This window comes from Petaurus breviceps, unplaced genomic scaffold, assembly GCF_028583685.1.
Source record: "Petaurus breviceps papuanus isolate PSGF00001 unplaced genomic scaffold, PetGlider_PUasm1.0 37, whole genome shotgun sequence".
Lineage (NCBI taxonomy): Eukaryota > Metazoa > Chordata > Mammalia > Diprotodontia > Petauridae > Petaurus > Petaurus breviceps.
Window position 1 is genome coordinate 12,876,100 of NW_027186296.1, and position 19,501 is coordinate 12,895,600.

The following is a 19,501-nucleotide window of genomic DNA, read 5'->3' on the forward strand; positions in this document are numbered from 1 at the left end:
AATATTTCTGGAGAATAATATGACATTAGAAAATAAAGTTTATAGAAATAATTATACACTTTGACTGAATAATTCCTTTGTTTCTTGTTGTCTAAACAAGTGAATGAATGCCCTAATAATATCATCAAAACCAACAAAAAATATGTCTGTCAAAAGATTTCCATTGTTTTTTTTTTTTTAAAGGTAGCAAACTAAATGTGCTGGGAGAATGGTTAAATAAATTATTATTTAGTAACATACTGCTACACCAAAAAGCAATTAAGATGGTAAAATATAAGGATTACAGATACACCTGGAAAGATCTTTATGAAATGATGCAAGCAAAAAAGAAAAAAGCTGAACCAGATTAAAGGAGTTTACACTAACTATAGCCTTTGAGAAAAATTAATGAAGATTAATGGTTGGAAGTTCCTGATGCAGACTTAAAGAACAATAGAAAAAGTATCATGATACTTTCTTCATTAAAATAATTTAATTTGGGGTGGCTAGGTGGTGCAGTGAACAGAACACCAGCCCTGGAGTCAGGAGGACCTGAGTTCAAATCTGATCTCAGACACTTAACACTTACTGTGTGACCTTGGGCAAGTCACTTAATCCCAATTGCCCTGCTTTCCCCTCTCCAAAAATGAAAACAAAAAAATAATTTAAATAAATATTTATTAAATAAATATAGTTGTTTATATTGATACTATAGACATTCCAGCCTCATACTTCTCTCCTAAACTTTCCTACTACTGTTGAGGATGCTGGAGAATTTCTCAGCTTGCTTTGAGAAAATCTGGTGAAGTCTATAAAGAACCAGTTAATTAAAAATGTTTAATGTAAAAGTTATATAAGAGTTTTCATTTTTATTTCGTCTTTATTTGTATTTTTCCTCATCTAGAGTCACCATTGGCTCCACAGTCATTTTATTGGGGAAGGAGTGATTTTTCTCACACACATACTCTCTGGCAGGTGAACTTAGCTATGTCAGTGTCACTCACAGCTAGGGTTGACCGTACCAGTAGGTGTATTTGAGTGGTATCCAGAGAATTGGCAGTATTTATTCCTAAATACTTTCTTCCTAACCTGGCTATGATAATGCTCATCAGGGCACTTAGTATTTGAATAGGACTTTACACTTTATAAAGAACTTTCTCTCATTTGATACATTCCCTGCTTTGATCCTTATAACAAGTAGGTAGGTCTTGTTGTTTACATTTTGCAGATAAAGAAACTAAGGCTAAGAAAGTCCTTTCCCTGCATTCTTAGATATGATGCCTTTTTTATAAGACGATTTCACTGATTCTACTTAAGCAAATTCCACAACTTTTAAAGTGAGGTTAAAGAAGATTGGGATGACTGATACCCACACGTACTGGGTGTGAATGCACCCTTGGTTTTCTGCCTGTTGAGGATGTAATAAGTCACTGTGAATTATAGAATTGTGGAAGTATATTTAAAAAAAAAGCCCTCCTTTTTAGCTCAACTAAAAATAAGAAATATTTTTTTCTCTAATATAAGTTTTTTTTCAGACTTTTCCCTTTAGAAAAGTATGTAGGAAGTTGAGAACCAAATCCTCCTCCCACTGAGTTATTTCTGTCATATCTGACTTTTTGTGAACCCATTTGGGTTTTTTTTTTGAAAGAGTATTGGAGTGGTTTGTATTTCCTTCTCTAACTCATTTTGCAGATAAGGAACCTCACAAGACAGAAAGGATTAAGTGACTTACCCAGGGTCACACAGCTAGTAAGTGTCTGAGGCTAGATTTGAACTCAGGAAGATGGATCTTCCTCATTCCAAGCACGGTGCTTATGTAATGTGCCACCTACTTCTTCCTCTTCCTACCATTTAGCACTTTAAGGTTTGCAAAATACTGTATAGTTATAGGATTCGATCTTCACAACAAACTGGTTAGGTGGGTGCTATTATTATCACCACTTTACAGATAAGGAAATTGAGGTTTCCTTCAAGGTTAAATGACTTCTCCAGGGTCACATAGCTAGTAAGCAAAGATCCTGGAAAATGGATGAAAAGTGGCAACCAACTATAGAATAAGATAAATTTCTTGTCTAATTTAGACCCTTGTCTTCCTCATCCTTGGAATGGATTGGCATGATGTCCTAAGAAAGAACAGTATTCTCTTTTCCAACTTTGAAGGCATTGCTCACTGGAAGGTGGTCCCTTTGATTACTCTGAAGGAGAGTGATAAAAGAAGGAATTGGGTAGTTATAGGAGATTAAGTGACTTTTGTCCTGTTAGATGAAGTAGAATGTGAACATTGTTTTGTCATATTGTGACCTTTTCCTTGTTCCAGATTCCTATAAATGTTACTTCAAATTGTCTTGTGCTAGCTATCTGAGGACATTTGAGGAAGGATCATGTCAAATTGGACATTCTTCCCTCTAAGCCAGACATCCTTGGATTTAGAATAATGTTAAATTAATAAAATTATTTCTGGAAGATTTGTGCTTAAAATGAAAAATACAGTATAATCTTTTTTATTTTTCTGTGTGTTGGAGCTGGAAGGGACCTTAGGAATATCGAGTCAAACTTTGTTATCCAGGGGATCCCTTCCTCCTTCTTTTCCTTTTCCCTCCTAGACTAAGATTGGTTTTAAAGCCTGGGTTGAGGTGATCATGGACAAAATTCTGCTCACTATCTGCATTGTGAACCTAAATCTTACACTTCCCTGTTGTGCTCTTTTGCTGTAGATCCCCTTTGTTGTGTAGAGCTGATAGTACTGATGGGGTTTGGGGGAAAAATACCCAACAACCCCAAACTCATAACTTTTCAGCCTTGACCAAGGCCTACTATTTGAAAAGTGGGGAAGAAATACTTGTCTTCAGTGACAATTCTTCTCCATTTCTTCTTCGTCCTTCTCCAATCTGCTTCCAGTAATCCCTTTATCCACATCCTAAATGGCTTAATACCCTTCCACTCTTTCCTTTATCACAACCTTGCTACCAGGAAAGCATCTGAAACTCATTCGCACAGTCATAAAAGATGAAGCCGGGGCATCCCCAACCTTCTGGAGACCCTTCTATTCCCTTCTCTGGGCAGCAGTTTTCTCATCTGTAAACTGAGAGGTGAAACAATGGCGTCTAAGGCTTTTTCCCTGCTCCAAATCCTGTGATCCTGTTATCTCTAATTTCCTTTCCAGCTTTCACATTCTATGATTGATAACCGATTAAAGAGTTAACCATCCCCAGGGGAGAATTTTCTAAGTTGACTTTGGGAAGATTTTTTTCCCCCCTGGAGGGAAAAAAAAATGTTTTCCTTACATCAAAATTCCATTAAATGGAAGTGGAGGTGAGGGGCTCAGAGTAGGAAGAGACATCCCTGGCAAGTCTGAAATTATACCATAGAAGTAGCTAACTACTTCACTCCATAGGTAGGGCCCAGCCTTGGTCCTGACCCAGGCTTTTCTCTAACTTTCCTTTGGTTCTAAATACAGGGCAAATTCCTGCTGAGCTGGCAGATTTGTGCAGGGCAGTGATATTCTCTATGAATGGCATGGAGGGAGTGCTTAGGATGTTCTTTCCACTGTGCCTAAAAATGTTTAAGAGCCCCCAGTATACTCTTCATACCCCCAGGGAACCAGGTTGAACATGCCACTAAAGTTTAAATGAATGAGACCTGTCTGCTTAACATCTCACCTTGAAATTGCATTTTATTTTTTCGATCCTAAAGTAACACAACTGAAGAACAAACAGAATGTTCTTGCCTGGAAGGAATACTTTATAGTTATAATTATGTTTTTTTTTCTATAAGGCTATAATAAACTTTAAGCAAGTGCTTTCTATTTTATTTTCACACCAAACAATTTATAAGCAGAAAGTGTCCTCTTGACATGATAATGAAAGTGCAGTCATACATGTCAGCTGGAGCAATTATGCTCTTCAGATGTCTGTGCGGTAAGTATTCTATGATTCCTCCCTGCTGACACTTTCTCAAATGTGACGTGCATATTAAAAAGCATTCCGAAAACATGTTCTTAGTAGGAGGGGAGATGTGGCAGAAGCTCAGGTAACAGGAACTTTCTAGAAAGTTCTCCCACATTGCCTAAGACACTTCTGTGCTTAGATATTTTTATTTTATTTAAAAACATTTTTTTTTTTTTGCTTTTTGGAGGACAATTGGGGTTAAGTGACTTGCCCAAGTTCACACGGCTAGTTTTTGTGTTAAGTGTCTGAGGTCGGATTTGAACTCAGGTCTTCCTGACGCCAGGACCAATGCTCTGTTCACTATGCCACCTAGCCGCCCCCTGCTTAGATATGTTTTTGGGGTGTAAGATTGAAAGAAAAAAAAAGCCCATGCATTTCCATCAAAACCATAGATCTGATTGTTCTGAGACCACTGCTTCTAACTTACATCTTAGTTTTACTCAGAGACTTACAATATGTGTTAAACCTGATATATGCTTTTGACTTATAAATATTATATAAGAGGGGCAGCTAGGTGGTGCAGTGAATAGAGCACTGGCCCTGGAGTCAGGAGGACCTGAGTTCAAATCCGACCTCAGACACTTAACATAAAAAAAACTAGCTGTGCGACCTTGGGCAAGTAAGTCACTTAACCCCAATTGCCCTTTCCTCCCCCTCTAAAAAGCAAAAAAAAATTATATAAGTGTATTCTGAATCTATAACACCCTAGAAGATATCCAAGGACCCTGAAAAGGTCAGGAACGTGAACAGGAAGACCAAAAGAACAGAGTGGGAGCCAGTTGAACAGTTACAAATGAATCTGGTTGCCAGGCTACACATTTGTTTCTTTCCCCTCTTTTTTCCCTGCCCCCTTTTCTCCAATAGAATGTAAGTGCATTGAGGGTAGGAAGTGTCCCATTTCTGTCTTTGTATCCCAGGCTCTCAAGGCACTTAATGAATGCGTGGCGATTTTACAGTGTCCTTTCCCAGCTCCTCAGCTTTCTCTCCTTTTCCTGTACTGGCTCTCATTAAGTATGGTAAACATTCACTCTTCATGACCCTGACTAGAGGTCTTTATCTTAAACTCATTGCAGGTTTCTCTTCTTTCTTTCCTAAGCTCTTCATCATGGCCTCTCAGTACTCACTACTATCGCCAGGACCTTTTAGTGAAGTTTCCTTCCACAACAACTGGAATTTATTCAGGCAGTTCCTCATTGTACTGCTCCTTACCAGAGATAGATCATGTACTTGTTTTCATTCCACATGTATTTCTACAGGCAAAACCAGACCAAACCAAAAATCCTAACATCATTCAAAATCTCTTTCTACTGTTTTATTTTCCTGGCCATCAACATCTAATATCTCCTTCCATGTTTCAAATACATGTGCTTTGCTTCAATTTTCTTTGGACTCTGAAAACAACCAACCAGTAGTCTCTTCGTACCTAAGAAAAAGTAGGAAAGTAACTCCTTAACCTTGGTTTTTCCAGGATCTAGTTGGTTCAGCCTTTCCCCACAAGGCCCATTTTACTTTTTAATCACTATTTGTGACTCTTCTCTCAATCTTCTTCAGTTTTTCTACTTACCTACAGTGTTCTCCTAAGGGTATAAAACACTTCCTTATTCTTGGGTGCTCCTTCTGAAACATTTTGAAATTTTTCTTCCTTCCCTTCCCTTCTCTGTCTCCTTTCCTTTCCTTTTTGTTTTTTTCTCAAAACAAAACAATGAATTGTTAACTGTACTTTAATTTTGGTTGATTGTGACTCCTGGATATTTTCCTTACACTTCTCTCCCATTTTGTACTTGCAGTTATATTTTTAAAAATGTGTATGTATGTATATGCTCATATGTACATGCATCTATCTGTATGTATGTGTATACATACACAAATATGTAGGTATATATAAACATGTGTATGTTTCCTTAAAAGTAACAACTGGTTCTCGGTACTAATTTAATTTTTTTCCTGGCCTCAGTTACTTCATCTATAAAATGAGGGGTTTAAATTAGATAGTTTGTAAGGTTTCTCCCAGCTTTAAATTCCTACATTATGTTTATTTAGCATCTGTTTCTATTTTATTCACTTTCCTAAATTTCAATGAAACTTTTGGTTCAGAACTAAAGATCTGAATGAACATAGACGAAATTCAATCCTTTGGGCTTGTCAATTTTCATACACGTTGGTTCATGCCTCTAACAAGTGTTTCCCCTGAGAGTATTAGAATTTGATTTATTTTACCTCACCCAGGGTTTTCCATGGGAGAATTAGATATTTGATTCATCTCTAGCTCTCCACAAAAAAGGCCTTAAGCTCAAACACAATCATCGAGGCTTGCAAAATACTGAAGATAGGAAAAGATTTATTTAACTGAACATGAAATATAAAAGTATTTGCATTCAAGACCATTAACAATTAAGACAACTCCCCTTCAGTTGGCTTCTGAGGTACTTTCATAGTCTACTAGACTAATATATTGCTTTCCATTAAAATTTCCATTAGAATTGGCATCAATTCATTAAAATCAATGGGGTAACAGCAATCTTTCAGACTTATAATACTAATCTAGATGTCCCTGTCCAAAGGGGTTGCTAAAGAATATCTAAATCTTCATAGTCCTTATGGCCATGGTACCCATGAGTGACAATAATAATATAACTTTATAATGAACTTTAAGCAAATGCTTCCTATTTTATTTCCACACCAAACAGCTAAGTCTGGGTTTGCTCTTCTACATTGTAGCCTTGTTCCTTGCTTTTCTGTGGCTATTGTTCACACTTGGCCCAGTAACTCCTTGGTGCCTACATCATGGTCACTCTATTGCTTCCAACTGGCATTTCATCTTTAATCAAGGACTTTTCAGTACTCAACTGTTGCCTCTTTCTCCTACCATCCTGGGGCTATGTATTTCTTTAGAGTAGATGTTTTCCCTGGAGGGGGTTTGGGGTTGTGTAGGCTTTTCATTAGGAATCTGTGTGTGTATATGTATGGCTCATTTCTGTCTAACCTTGAAGGTCATTCTATCTGTGCTTCTATGTATTTGTTCTCCCTTTAAGGTCAAGTCAAAGGGTGCACACAGCTCAGATGTATGAACAAGCCGTGAACCAATCAGTCACCTTCAATGGGTACCAGTGAGGAAAAGGGGAGGGATTTACATCTTATTAAGGAGAATCATCAATGCCATAGGAAAGTTCATCCAGTGGGATCAGTAAGGACTCAGGGAAATCAACACATTGGTCATATACATCAAGGTCATTTTATATTTTATACCAATCTTCCAAAGAACCTAGTAATTCTTGGTAGAACCATGTTAAGCTATTTCAAATTGGGGTAATGACATGAGATCTTGTGCTCTGGGTGGACTTATTACTGCCATGGGGAAGTTTTATCAATGACTAAAGGAGGTGGCTAGTGGGGGAAGAGGTGATATCACCCAATGTTATAAAAAAGGAGCAGAAGTGCTCAGAAGTAGCAGCTAGTGGCTTTACAGTGACATCTGAACATTTCTTGAAGTCTTTGTCATTGCTCCGGAGCCAGTGTCCTGCATTGGAAAACTCCTTTGGTTTTGGAGTCAGAGGAATCCATCAGGTTCGAATACTGCCTCTGATTCTTGTTGACCTTGAGCAAGTCACTTAACTTTCCTGGGCTTCAGTTTTCCTTATTTGTAAAATGACTTCTAGGGTCCCTCCCATCTCTGCAACTATGATCTTATGACCTGGTCTTTATTCCGAAGTTGCATTGGAGAGTCAACCAGACTACTTCTCTTATCATTTATTCCTTCAGGTTTGGAGGTCCATAGCAGCAGGGGCAGCTAGGTAGGGAAGTGGATATGCACCATGCCTGGAGTGAGGAAGATCTGAGTTCAAACCTGGTCTCAGGTACTTATTATCAGTGTGACCCTGGGCAAGTCACTTAACCCTGTTTGCCTCAGTTTCCTAATCTGTAAAATGAGCTGGAAAAGGAAATGGCAAAACACTCCAGTATTTTTGCCAGGAAAACAGCAAATGGGGACATAGAAAGTTGAACATGACTAAAAATGATTGAACAATAAAAACTACAGTGTAGTCTTTGTTATCTTTTCTCACTTTGATCTTTATAATCTTTCAGTTCACCTTCTGCTCTTTTCTGAAATTCATAGTATATATGAATAGTTTTGATGTACAAAGCAATACCTCCCCTCATTTTTTCTTTTTCAAAAAATTTATGATTATTATTTAGAAGTTACTTCACCATAGCTCTCCTACCTCGTAGAACTTTCCTTTGTAACAAAAACATTAAACAAAATAAACTCACAATGACCATATCTGAAAGTATATACAATATTTTGTACCCATAGTCTATCACCTCTCTGCCTCTAGAGACAAGACTGATCATTGTCTTTAATCTGAATCCTGATATCTTTTAATGTAGTTTTCTCCCCATTATTGTGTTTTATTGTCTATGTTGTTTCTGTTCCTTCATTTTGCACCAGTTTGTTTGAGTCTTCTCATGATTCTTTGAAATCACTCATAATTATTGTTTCTTAAGCCACAATAATATTCTATTGTATTTATATATCATAATTTGTCCGTCTAGTCCCCAGTTGATGGGTACCTCTTTTGCTTATAAATTCTTTTTTTTATTGCTAAAAGTATTGCTGTGAAGATATCTGTGTGTGTTTGTGTGTATTTGTTATTGTTGTTTAGTTGTTTTAGTCATGCCCAAATCTCCATGATATTGTTTGGGGTTTTCTTGGTAAAGATACTGAAGTAATATTCCATTTCCTTCTCTAGTTCATTTTACAGATGAGGAAACCAAGGCAACAGGATTAAATGACTTGCCTAGGTCACATAGCTATTAGGTGTCAGAGGCCAGATTTGAACTCATGAAGATGACTCTTCTGGATTCCAAACCCAATGATCTATCTACTCTAACAACCTAGCTGATTGTATGTATATGTGTATGTGTATGTATACGTGTGTGTACGTTTATATACCATGCACACACACGTGTGTGTATATATGTATGTCTACACATGTATGTATACATACAGTTTTTTTCACCTGGAGACTCATTTACTAGGAATGTCTTCAGAGGTGCCCTTTAAAAAAAGGCATTTATAACTGCTGCATCTCTGAGATTCTGGCTGTGGGAGAACCATTCAGTTGCAGTTTGGTAATACTTAAGCAGTTTATTGGTGGAAATTAACATGTTAGAAATGGGAAGATTTGAAAAAAAGGATGGGTTCTAGAAGAAAAAAGATTTGAATAGCTCTTGAATTTTTACTTCTAGAAATGTTTTAATCTTCAGAATCATTGTCCTTCTCTACACTCCCTAGTACCCATTGACTAGTGATTTGTGCCAGAGATAGAAAAGACCTACTCTCTCCAAAAAGTCAGCTAAATTCTCCAGGGAACCTTTGTGATAAGTGCATGGGACTGGTCATGCACGTAAAAGAGTCATAAAGAAAGGAAAGCTCGGTTTAGCTGTGACAAATAACTATGGGTATGCATCTGAGGTGTACAAATTGGAGGTAAGAGAAAGGGGTACATCATTAATAGGGAGTTAAAAGTATTTTACCCTGACTTATAAAACCTAAGCCCAGGAAAGGCTCAGACAAGAAAATCTGCTAGAGGTGATGATTTAAAGGATCTTGAAATAACCCCAGTCCAAGTTTAGACATGGTTTGGCAAAATGTTAATGAATTTAGAGTCCTTTGACCACCTCCCCTTTCCTAAGATCTAAAACTAAAACCATGTCCTTTTGGTCTCAATTTTGCCATTCACTGATGCCTCCTGCTTTCCCATTCTGGTCAGCGGTGTCTTCATTCTCCTAAATACTGGGTTCAACCTCAAAATCTTTTACTTCTCCTCCTTTGTTTTCCTTTCTATTTTCACTACCAACATGACAGTTTAGTTTTTATTATCTTTGACTATTTCCATAGCTTGCCTGATAATCTGTTTTAACCCAAATCCAATCCTTTCTACTGCCCAGTTACTCTCCCAAGACACTGCTTTGATCACATCACTCTTCTGCTCAGAAACTTTCAATGACTCCTTGAAACTACTCTGTCACTGTGTTGACTGAGTCTGAAAAGCCAGCCTGTAAAAAGGGATTGCTTCATAATGACAAAAATCAAATTGATTTATGTGGGGCAAAATGCCAATCTCTTTTCCTTTTCTCTGCAAGCCACACTTCCCTTACTACTAGAGATGCACAGCAAATATTCAGAAAGCCCTTTTGCATGTCAAAAGCACTGCTCACTGTTAGGGTGGAGGGTGGGGGAGAGGGTGAACTTTGATTCAGAATTGGTAGTTGCTTGGCTTTGCCACATTTATAGGACATAGTTTGAAATCGTAAGTCTGACGATTCATGAACTCATAGAGTCATAAGTTTAGAGCCAGTGGGAAAATTAGTCTTAAGTCCTTCATTTTGCCGATGAGGGAACTTAACACACTTTACTCAGGGAGGCAACATCCCTTTTCAAGGTCACACCAATAAATGGCAGAGCCAAGATTTAAACCCAGGTCTTCTGACTCCAAATTTAGAATGCTGTGGAACCAACCATTTTCAATTATTCCTCTGCATAAAGCCTCTGTTGCAATCAAATGATCCACTCACTAGCTCCAAATGTGTTTGGCACTTCCTTGTTCCTATGCCTTCCTTTATATTTTCTCTCCTGATTGGAATGCTCCCTTTCTTTTTTCTACCCATCTAATTATTTTCCAACCTCTATCCGGAAGGTAAAGCAGTGGACCTGGGGTAAGGAAGACCTGAATTCAAAAGCAGCCTCATAGGCATATTAGTTGTGCAACTCAGGGTAAGGCACTTAACATATCTCAGTTTTCTCATCTTTAAATGGAGATAACAGCACCTGTCTCCTATGGTTGTTATGAGGATAAAATGAGATAATACTTGTAAGGTGCTTTGTCACCCTTGAAGTACTATATAAATGCTGTTATTATGTTAACCTTCTTACACCACAGTTTACCCATCTGTAAAATAAGGTGTGTGAAGTAGATGAACTTTGAGGGTCCTTCAAGATCTTGTAATCTATGAACCTATGAAATTATTTTACTTGATGTGGTCTTAATTTGATTTCCTTATTGTGATATAAAAACGGTTTCCCACCCCTGATATAAAGTAAACTAAAATATGAGAAAGAACATATTTCTAAGTCTTTAAATATGCTAAGAAAGGACATACAGTGTGTATGTGTCTGTTCTCTTTATAGGTGCCATTGTTGACTGTTGGCAATATTTTTGGCATGTAGAAGGGCCTACCATCTAAATAGTTTCTTGACCTTGAAACTAATTGCTGTTGGCTACTAGGGGTGGGGGACATGTGGCCTTCTAAAACCTTAAGTGCAGCCTTTTGACTGAATCCAAATTTTAAATGTTTTGTAAAGTTTGGATTCAGTCAAACAGCCTCATGTAAGAATCTAGGAGGCCACATGTGGCCTCAAGGTCGCAGGTTCCCCACTCCTAACTTAGACTGTCACCTCACATTTTTATCCAGACATTGGAGCTCCATGAAGACATAATTTCAGTCACATTAAGTATCATCAATTTCATCAATTCACATCTGGATCTTGATTTGTCCAGTAGCACTGGTCAAGAAGGGAAATGACCCATGTGGCAGTGTGAAGCAACTATCAAGTCTGAATCAAAGTTCACCCTCTCCTGCTTTTGACATGAAAAAAGGCTTTCTGAATATTTGCTGTGCATCTCTAGTAGTAAGGGAAGTGTGGCTTGCAGAGAAAAGGAAAAGAGATTGGCATTTTGCCCCATAAAAATCAATTTGATTTTTGTCATTATGAAGCAATCCCTTTTTACAGGCTAGCCTTTCAGACTCAGCCAATGCAGTGACAGAGTAGTTTCAAAAAAGGAATGATTACTCATGCAGATAGTGGCAAGGTATTCCAACAGGGCTTTATTTCATATTGTTGAAGGCTCTCCCTAAAAGAAACAGTAATCTTTTGACTACGCACAGGGAGTACTTTCTTCGATACAAATCCAATTTATTTTGGCCCACTGATTGGTTCTTGCTGCCAGATCATTGAACAGGATATTAATTATTCATTAAAGTACTTGGAAGGACAGTATTTGGATTCTCACACTGCCAGGGTTGATGAGGTTTTTGCATTGCTATAATAGGAATGGCTTTTAATCGTGCACTAAAACTCAATCTGAGTTTAATAGAGTTAAAGAAGAGGCACATGGGCTTTATAGGACCCACACGTCTGATTGAAAGAGTTGAAAATATTATTTTTACACCTGGTCCTCTGGGGATAGCTTTAAAAAAATCTCAAGAACATTTCTAGTGAAAGGTCATAATCACTTTAATAAGTAGGTTAAGAAAAAAACAGACCCTCTTTGCATAGCAGAGAACAAAATGATTACTTGAGCTCTTTCAAAAGGTAGGCACAGGTGGCACCTTCCAGTCTCGTGATTCTCAAACAAAATAATATCAGGCCTACAAGCATCAGTGGTGTGAAGGGTAAGGCAATTGTTTTCTACATTGAAATTGGTATAAATTGGACAAAGAGAAGGGACTTACTTTCAATTAATGGCATTGCTGGTAAAGGAGCATGAACTCAGCCTACAATGGCCCCATAAAAATGTACTTACTTATATTCTTTAGCACTATTCTGGTCTGTGGACAGCTGTTCTATTACAGACTTAAGGACATGACCTGAGGTGGGCCAGGGGCAGGTCTGACCAGGCACATTATTCCTTCTTCTCCCAGGTGGCCCCAGTACACCTGCACAGATACTTTGGTGTGCTGTTTTGTGATAAAAGGCAGTCAACGGAATGGTTCTATAGGCTATGGGGAAAGAAAGCAGTCCTCTTTTCATTTCCATCCTCAGCAAATGCATTTGTACAAGGAACCTTGGATTGAGGTACAAGGATATTTACTCATCTCATTGGTCCCTGCCCTATCTAACCAACTGCAAGTTTTAATAGGATCATAGGTTATGAGTTGAAAAGACTCACCTGATCCAACTCCTTCATTTTACAGATGAGAGAAATAAGGTTCAAGGTCACAAAAGAAATACAAAGCAGAAGCAGGATTTGAACTCAGGGCCTCTGGCCCCAAATGCCCCAGCTTTTCCACTGTACCACCCTGCAAAATGTTTAGAGAAGAGTCCTAGACTGTACAGGCCTTACAAAATAAATAGACGACATGGTTCTACAGGAGCTTGCATTCTGATGAGGGACACAAGACCGTAGAATCACAGAATTTAAATCTTGAAGGTTTTTTTTTCAAATGCCCTTATTTATGACTGAGTAAGATGGGAATGAGGACAGGTAGGCAGGCAGGTAACAAGCACTTATGAAGAATTTACTATGCACCAGATCCTGTGCTAAGTTCTGGGGATGCAAATATAAACAAAACAAAAAAATAAATTCCCTGCCCTCAAGGAGCTTCCATTCTAATGGGAAGAGGGGAAGGAATTTGACCTAGACAAGATAGCTAGCTAGTGGCAGAGTCTTTTCTACAATAGGAGGCTACCAAGGTACACAATCTTGGAATAGAAAAACAATAACCATATACCTATGTATCCTTATCTATATTTCAAACATACATACACAAAACAAGCAGAAAACAAAGTTATGTATATATGTACATAGACACAAGTGCATGCTCATGTATGGGTAAAGAAGAGGCAGTATGGTGTTCAGGATAGAGAGCTGGCCTCAAAGCCAGGAAGATCTGGGTTCAAGTTTTGCTTCTGACTTCTTGTCTCTGGCTTGTACCAGCCTTGTGCCCCTTGGCAAATCACTTAACCTCTCAGTGTTCTAGGGTAGAAGTATCAAATACAGGTCTCCCCAGTGCTTGCCAAACCATATTAAAATATAATTCGGAAATTTGCAAAATAAACAAAAATAAAAAAATAGATAACATTACATTTTAAAGCTAAATCAGTGTGCTGCTTGCATGTTATGTATAGATTAATGGTGCCTCATTTCTATTTGGGTTTGACACCACTGCCCTAGGAAACTCTTTAAATCTATAGATTGCAGAGAAGGTGCCAAGCTGCACTGAAAAATGCCTTCTTCATCAGGAATTCATTATACCAATAAAGTCACACAGGTCTAGTCCCTGTATACACACACATAAATGCTCTAAAACTTAAAGGTTCTATTGTTATATTAGAAGCAGTCAAATGGTACAGTGGACAGTGTTGGACCTGGAATCAGGATGACCTGAGTTCAAATTTGGCCTCAGTCACTTACTAACAGTGTGATCTGGATAAGTCACTTAACCTCTCCTAGCCTCAGTTTCCTCATCTGTAAAGTGGGGCTAATAATTTAATTTACTTCCCAGGGCTGTTGCGAAGATCAAATGAGACAATATTTGTAAAATACTTTGCAAACCTTAAAGTGCTGCATAAATGCCAGGCCAGTACTGTTTTCAGGGGCAGTTGGGTGTCACAGTGGATAGAGTCCTGGCCCCGGAGTCAAGAGAACCTGAATTTGAATCTGATCTCAGTTACTTACTGGCTTTGTGACCCTGGGCAAGTCATTTAATTCTGTTTGCCTCAAATTGGGTTTTTTTTTTTGGCTTTTTGGAGGGGGGAAGACAGGACAATTGGGGTTAAGTGACTTGCCCAAGGTCACATGGCTAGTAAATATTAAGTGTCTGAGGTTGGATTTGAACTTAGGTCCTCCTGACTCCAGGGCCAGTGCTCTATTCACTGAGTCACCTAACCACCCCTTGCTTCAACTTTCTTATCTGTAAAATGAGATGGAGAAGGAAATGGCAAACCACTTCAGTATCTTTGCCAAGAAAATCCCCAATAAGGTCACAAATAATTGGACATGACTCAAAAATTACTAAATGACGACTCCTGCTTTCATTATTATTTTGCCAGTACTCCTTTCACTTACTTAGTTTACCTATCCTAAGTAGCTAGCCTTCCTGGGTTATCATGAACAAAATCTTGATCATCAGTAGTTAGCCTTTTTGTAGCCAGCCTCTCCACACTTAGCAAGCAAATTGGTCCTTGGAACAATTGTTAGAGTCTGTTGTCCCTTTGTAGGACTTGCTAAACTTTATGTTCTATTAGCATTGCCTTTAAGACCCTAGGGTCAGCCCCACATGGTAGAGTTGGATTTCAATAGAGGAGATATTGAAATATTGACATCAAATTAAAAGGCAGGTTTGTATATGGAAATACCAATGGGAATAGAAAGATTTGGGTTCTAGTTAGCCTCTAATAACTTATGTGGCCTTAAGGGAGCCATTCCATTAACCTCTCTGAGTCTTAATTTCCATATCTGTCAAGTTAGGAATTTGGGTTAAATGCTCTCTAAAGCCCCTTTCAATTCTATGATTTAACTCAGTTAGGGTCAATTTCATTCCATTGAACACATATTTATCACATACCTACTATGTGCTAGGTACTATGTTAGGTGTCAAGGATACCAATATGGAAATGGAAACAGTTCTGCCTTCATGGAGCCTACATTCTACTGGACATGTAGAAGTGGGATACATCATATACAAATAAATGAATACACAATGGAATCTATTTTTGTTTTTGATTGCACCTGTAATTTTACTGGTGCAAAGTATTTCGTCTTACCAATGTACATCATTTTCTGCTCTACATTCATAATCTTAGAGAGTTAAGTAATAATACTGAGAGGTGACAAATAGCATTTATATAGCACTTTAAGGTTTGCAAAGCACTTTACAAATGTTAACTAATTTGATCATCACAACAACCCCATGAGATACGTGCTATTATTATTCCCATTTTACAGATGAGGAAACTGAGTCAAATAGAGGCTAAGTGACTTGTCTAGGGTCACAGAGCCACTAAGTATCTGAGGCTGAATTTGAACTCAGATCTTCCTGACTCCAAGGCCAACACTTTGTCCATACACTGTACCACTTAGCTTCTAGTGATTTGCCCAGGGTCACAAAACTAGTATGTGTATGATGTAGGATTTGAATACAGGACAGCTTGTTTCCAAAGCTGGTTCTCTATTCACTATACCATGTTGTCTTCCAGAATCTATCCAGGATTAGATTTGTGGTCCTTGGTCCTTGGAAAAGGCTTTTCTTTTTTCTTTCATTGTCCAAGTATTTTTCAAGTGTGATTCTGAGCAGAATAATCCCGCATCATCATTCAATGTCTTCATTTATTCCTTTCCCTTTCTCCTTCAATGCCTTTGGAAGATTGACATTTTATAAGGTGCTTAAATATCATTAGTTGGTAACCAACAGTCAGAATTGGGTATTTTTTTAAGCAGGCAAGGCAGGTTTTCCCTCACAAGAAGCAACTGTGGCAAAGTAGTTTTGGTAGCTTTTTCTCCACCAACCAACCATCTTCCTGCATAAACTTTCCAGGCTAAGGCTACAGAAAGCCTGAGAAATGTAGTCACAGTCTCTTCTATACAGTTTTTAAGAATATAAAGGTCATAAAAATCCATTTATTGACTGAGTAAGGAAAAATGCCAGGTTGAATTGCAAATGGAAAGTGAAACCTCATTAAGATTTGTTGATGCCAGAATAACCTTTTCCCCCATTTTTTGAAAGGGTTATAAGATTGGTAGATCAGGGAAATGCCTTAGACATAGTATATCTACCTGGATTTTATCAAGGCAAAAGGGTAAAGAAATGCAGTAGATGATAATATAGTTAGGTGGGTTTGGAAATGGTGGGTTGCTACATCCAAAGAGCAATGATTACTTAGCTACATACCATAGAAGATAGAGCTCCATTTGGAATCAGGAAGACCTGAGTTCAACTCCTACTTACTAGTTGTGTGAACCTAGTAATTTCTGGCCTCAGCTTCCTCCTTTATAAAATAAGTATAATAGTAGCACCTATTGACCAATGTTGTTGGGAAGATAAAATCATATTTGCAAAGAAGTGCTTTGAATATCTCAGAGTGCTCTGTATGTGCTAGATATTATTTTTATTAGATTTTTAGATTTCTAAATTATTTATTTTGACATTAATTAAAAAAATTTGAGTTCCAAATTTTCTACCTCCTCAGCTCTCTCCCACCCATTGAGAAAGTAAGCAATATGATGTCACTTATACATGTGAAGTCATTCTAAACACATCTCCATATTAGCCATGCTGCAAAAACAAGAAAATTAAAGAAAGTGAAAAAAAGTATGCTTCAATCTATACTCAGAGCTCGTTAGTTCTCTATCTGGAGGTGGATAGCATTTTTCATTATGAGTCCTTTGAAATTATCTTGGATCATTGTCTTGATCAGAGTAGCTAAGTCTTTCACAATTGACCATCATTGTACTATGGCTATTACTGTGTACAGTGTTCTGGTTCTGCTCACTTCACTTTGTATCAGTTCTTATGAGTCTTCCCAGATTTTTCTGAAGGCATCCTGCTCACCATTTCTTATAGCTCAACAGTATTCCATCATAATCATATACCATAACTTGTTCAGCCATTTCCCAATTGATGGGCATCCCCTTAATTTCCAATTCTTTGCCACCACAAAAAGAGCTGCTATAAATATTTTTGTATGTATGGGTCCTTTTCCCTTTTCTTTGATCTCTTTGGGATACAGACCTAGTAGTGGTATTGGCGGATCAAAGGGTATGCTAGCTATTATTATTAGTGCATAAGTGTCAATTCAGAGTGAGGCCTTAAGAGAGTACCCCAAGGATCAGTCCTTTTTCTTCTGTTTGACATTTTTTATCAGTAACTTAAAGTCATTTATTGGCATACACCTCAAATTTGCAAGTGTCATAAACCTTGCAGGGATTCTAATAAATTAGGTGATAGAATCAGAGTCCAAAAAGATATTGGTAGTCTGGAATGATGAAGCTAACAAGATGATAATCAATTGGGACAGATAATCCTGTGACTAGGCTCAAAAACTTAATTTACAAATACAAGATGGAGGAGATTTGGCTAGGAAATAGATTATATAAAAGATATCTAGGGTTTTAGTGTATTGTACATTCATTGAGAGTCAACAGTGTAATATAATGGCCAAAAAAGGTAATGGCTGGAATTAATAGCTTATTATTTCACAGAAAGGAGGAAAGGATAGTCCTGATAAACTTCTTCTTGACCAGAATGTATTTAAAGGTTTTCTTTTTTTAGTTGTGGGTGCCACATTATAGGAAAAATATAGTCAGATGGAACCATGTCTAGTAGAAGGATGGTGAGGGGACTGCAGTTCACATAATTCAAGTATGGCTTAAAAGAACTGGAGCTGTTCAGCTGGAAGAGGAAGACTTATGGGATTTGAAAGCAATCTTCAAACTTTGGAAGTGTTTGTTTTGTGGAAGGAGGATTAGGCTTGTTTGGTTTCCCTGGAGGCAGAATTTAGTAGAAGAGATTAGAAATAGTCAATGAATAGAAGCCATAGAGAAGTAGACCTAATGTAAGATGAAAGCTCCCTAAAAATCAGAGCTGTCCCAAAGGGGAATCAGGTACATTCAGAAAAATCTGAAAAGACTTAGATGAACTGAAGCAGAGTGAAGTGAGCAGAACCAGAAGAACTTTATAACATTGTAACAGCAATATTATATGATGGTCAGATGTTACTTAGCTATTCTCAGCAGTACAATGATCCAAGACAATTCCAAAGGAGTCATGATGAAAAATGCTGTTCATCTCTAGAGAAAGAACTGATGGAGTTTAAGTACAGATTAAAGCATGCTATTTTTAAATTTTATTTTTTCATGCTTTTTTAAAAACTTTTTTTGGTGGGGGTTCTGTTTTCTTTCATAACATGACCAATATGAAAATAAGATTTGCATGATTGCACACGTATAACCTATATAAAATTGCTTGCCATCTGAAGGATGGAGGAGGGGAGGGAAAAAGGGAGAGAATTTAGAACTCAAATTAAAAAAAGTTAAAAATGTTTTTACACATAATAGGAAAAATAAAAAATGTTCTTCAAAATATATAAAAAAGTAGAATCAGGTGCCTTCAGAGGTTGTAAATTCCACATCAACGGACATTTCCAGATGGATACTGTACTATCATTGGTCAGAAATATGTTAGAGGGGATGCTTCTTCAAAAACAGGCCACATGACATATGTAGTTCGTTCCATCACTGAGATTCTATAACTCTAGTACTGTGAGTTTTGAGGTATGTTTGATGCTACTTCGGTCTTTTTCCACAACCATCTTTCTGTGCTAAATCACTTTGATTCTAGAGCTGGGGGGGCGGAGCCAAGATGGCGGAGTAGAAGCACGACCCTCCCGCAGCTCCGGCTTCCACCCTCCCCAATCCATGTAAAAAGGGGACTCTAAACAAACTTTGGAGCTGCAGAACCCACAAAATGACACAGAGAAGCTAACCTCCCGCTGAGAACAGCCCGGCAGGCCGGCAGGAATCGGCCAGCGCAGCGCTCTGGGAGCCGAGCCCAGCCCCACACCGAGGCTTTAGCCCCAGGGTGGGCCTGACCAGCCGCCAGCCAGAGGGACTCCAGATCCACAGCAGCTGTGGCCGTTTCCAGATTTATCAACACATAGATGTGAAGGACAAGGTGAGAGGCCAGTGCATTCTGGACTTTGGGACCCAGTAAGTGGGAGTGCGTGGCTTTTACCCCTGGGGCGAGAAACCGCTGAGACGCCGGCACAGCCTTCCAGCGCCACGTGGCAGCTTCAG

The 19,501-nt window shown here is 38.1% G+C and overlaps 1 long non-coding RNA gene across 2 annotated transcripts in view; it reads left to right on the forward strand.

Annotated features, from left to right (window-relative positions):
* Positions 1–19,501, forward strand: part of LOC138168952 (uncharacterized) — a 327,150-nt gene that overhangs the window by 211,984 nt on the left and 95,665 nt on the right. The gene's annotated exons all lie outside the window — the stretch shown is intronic.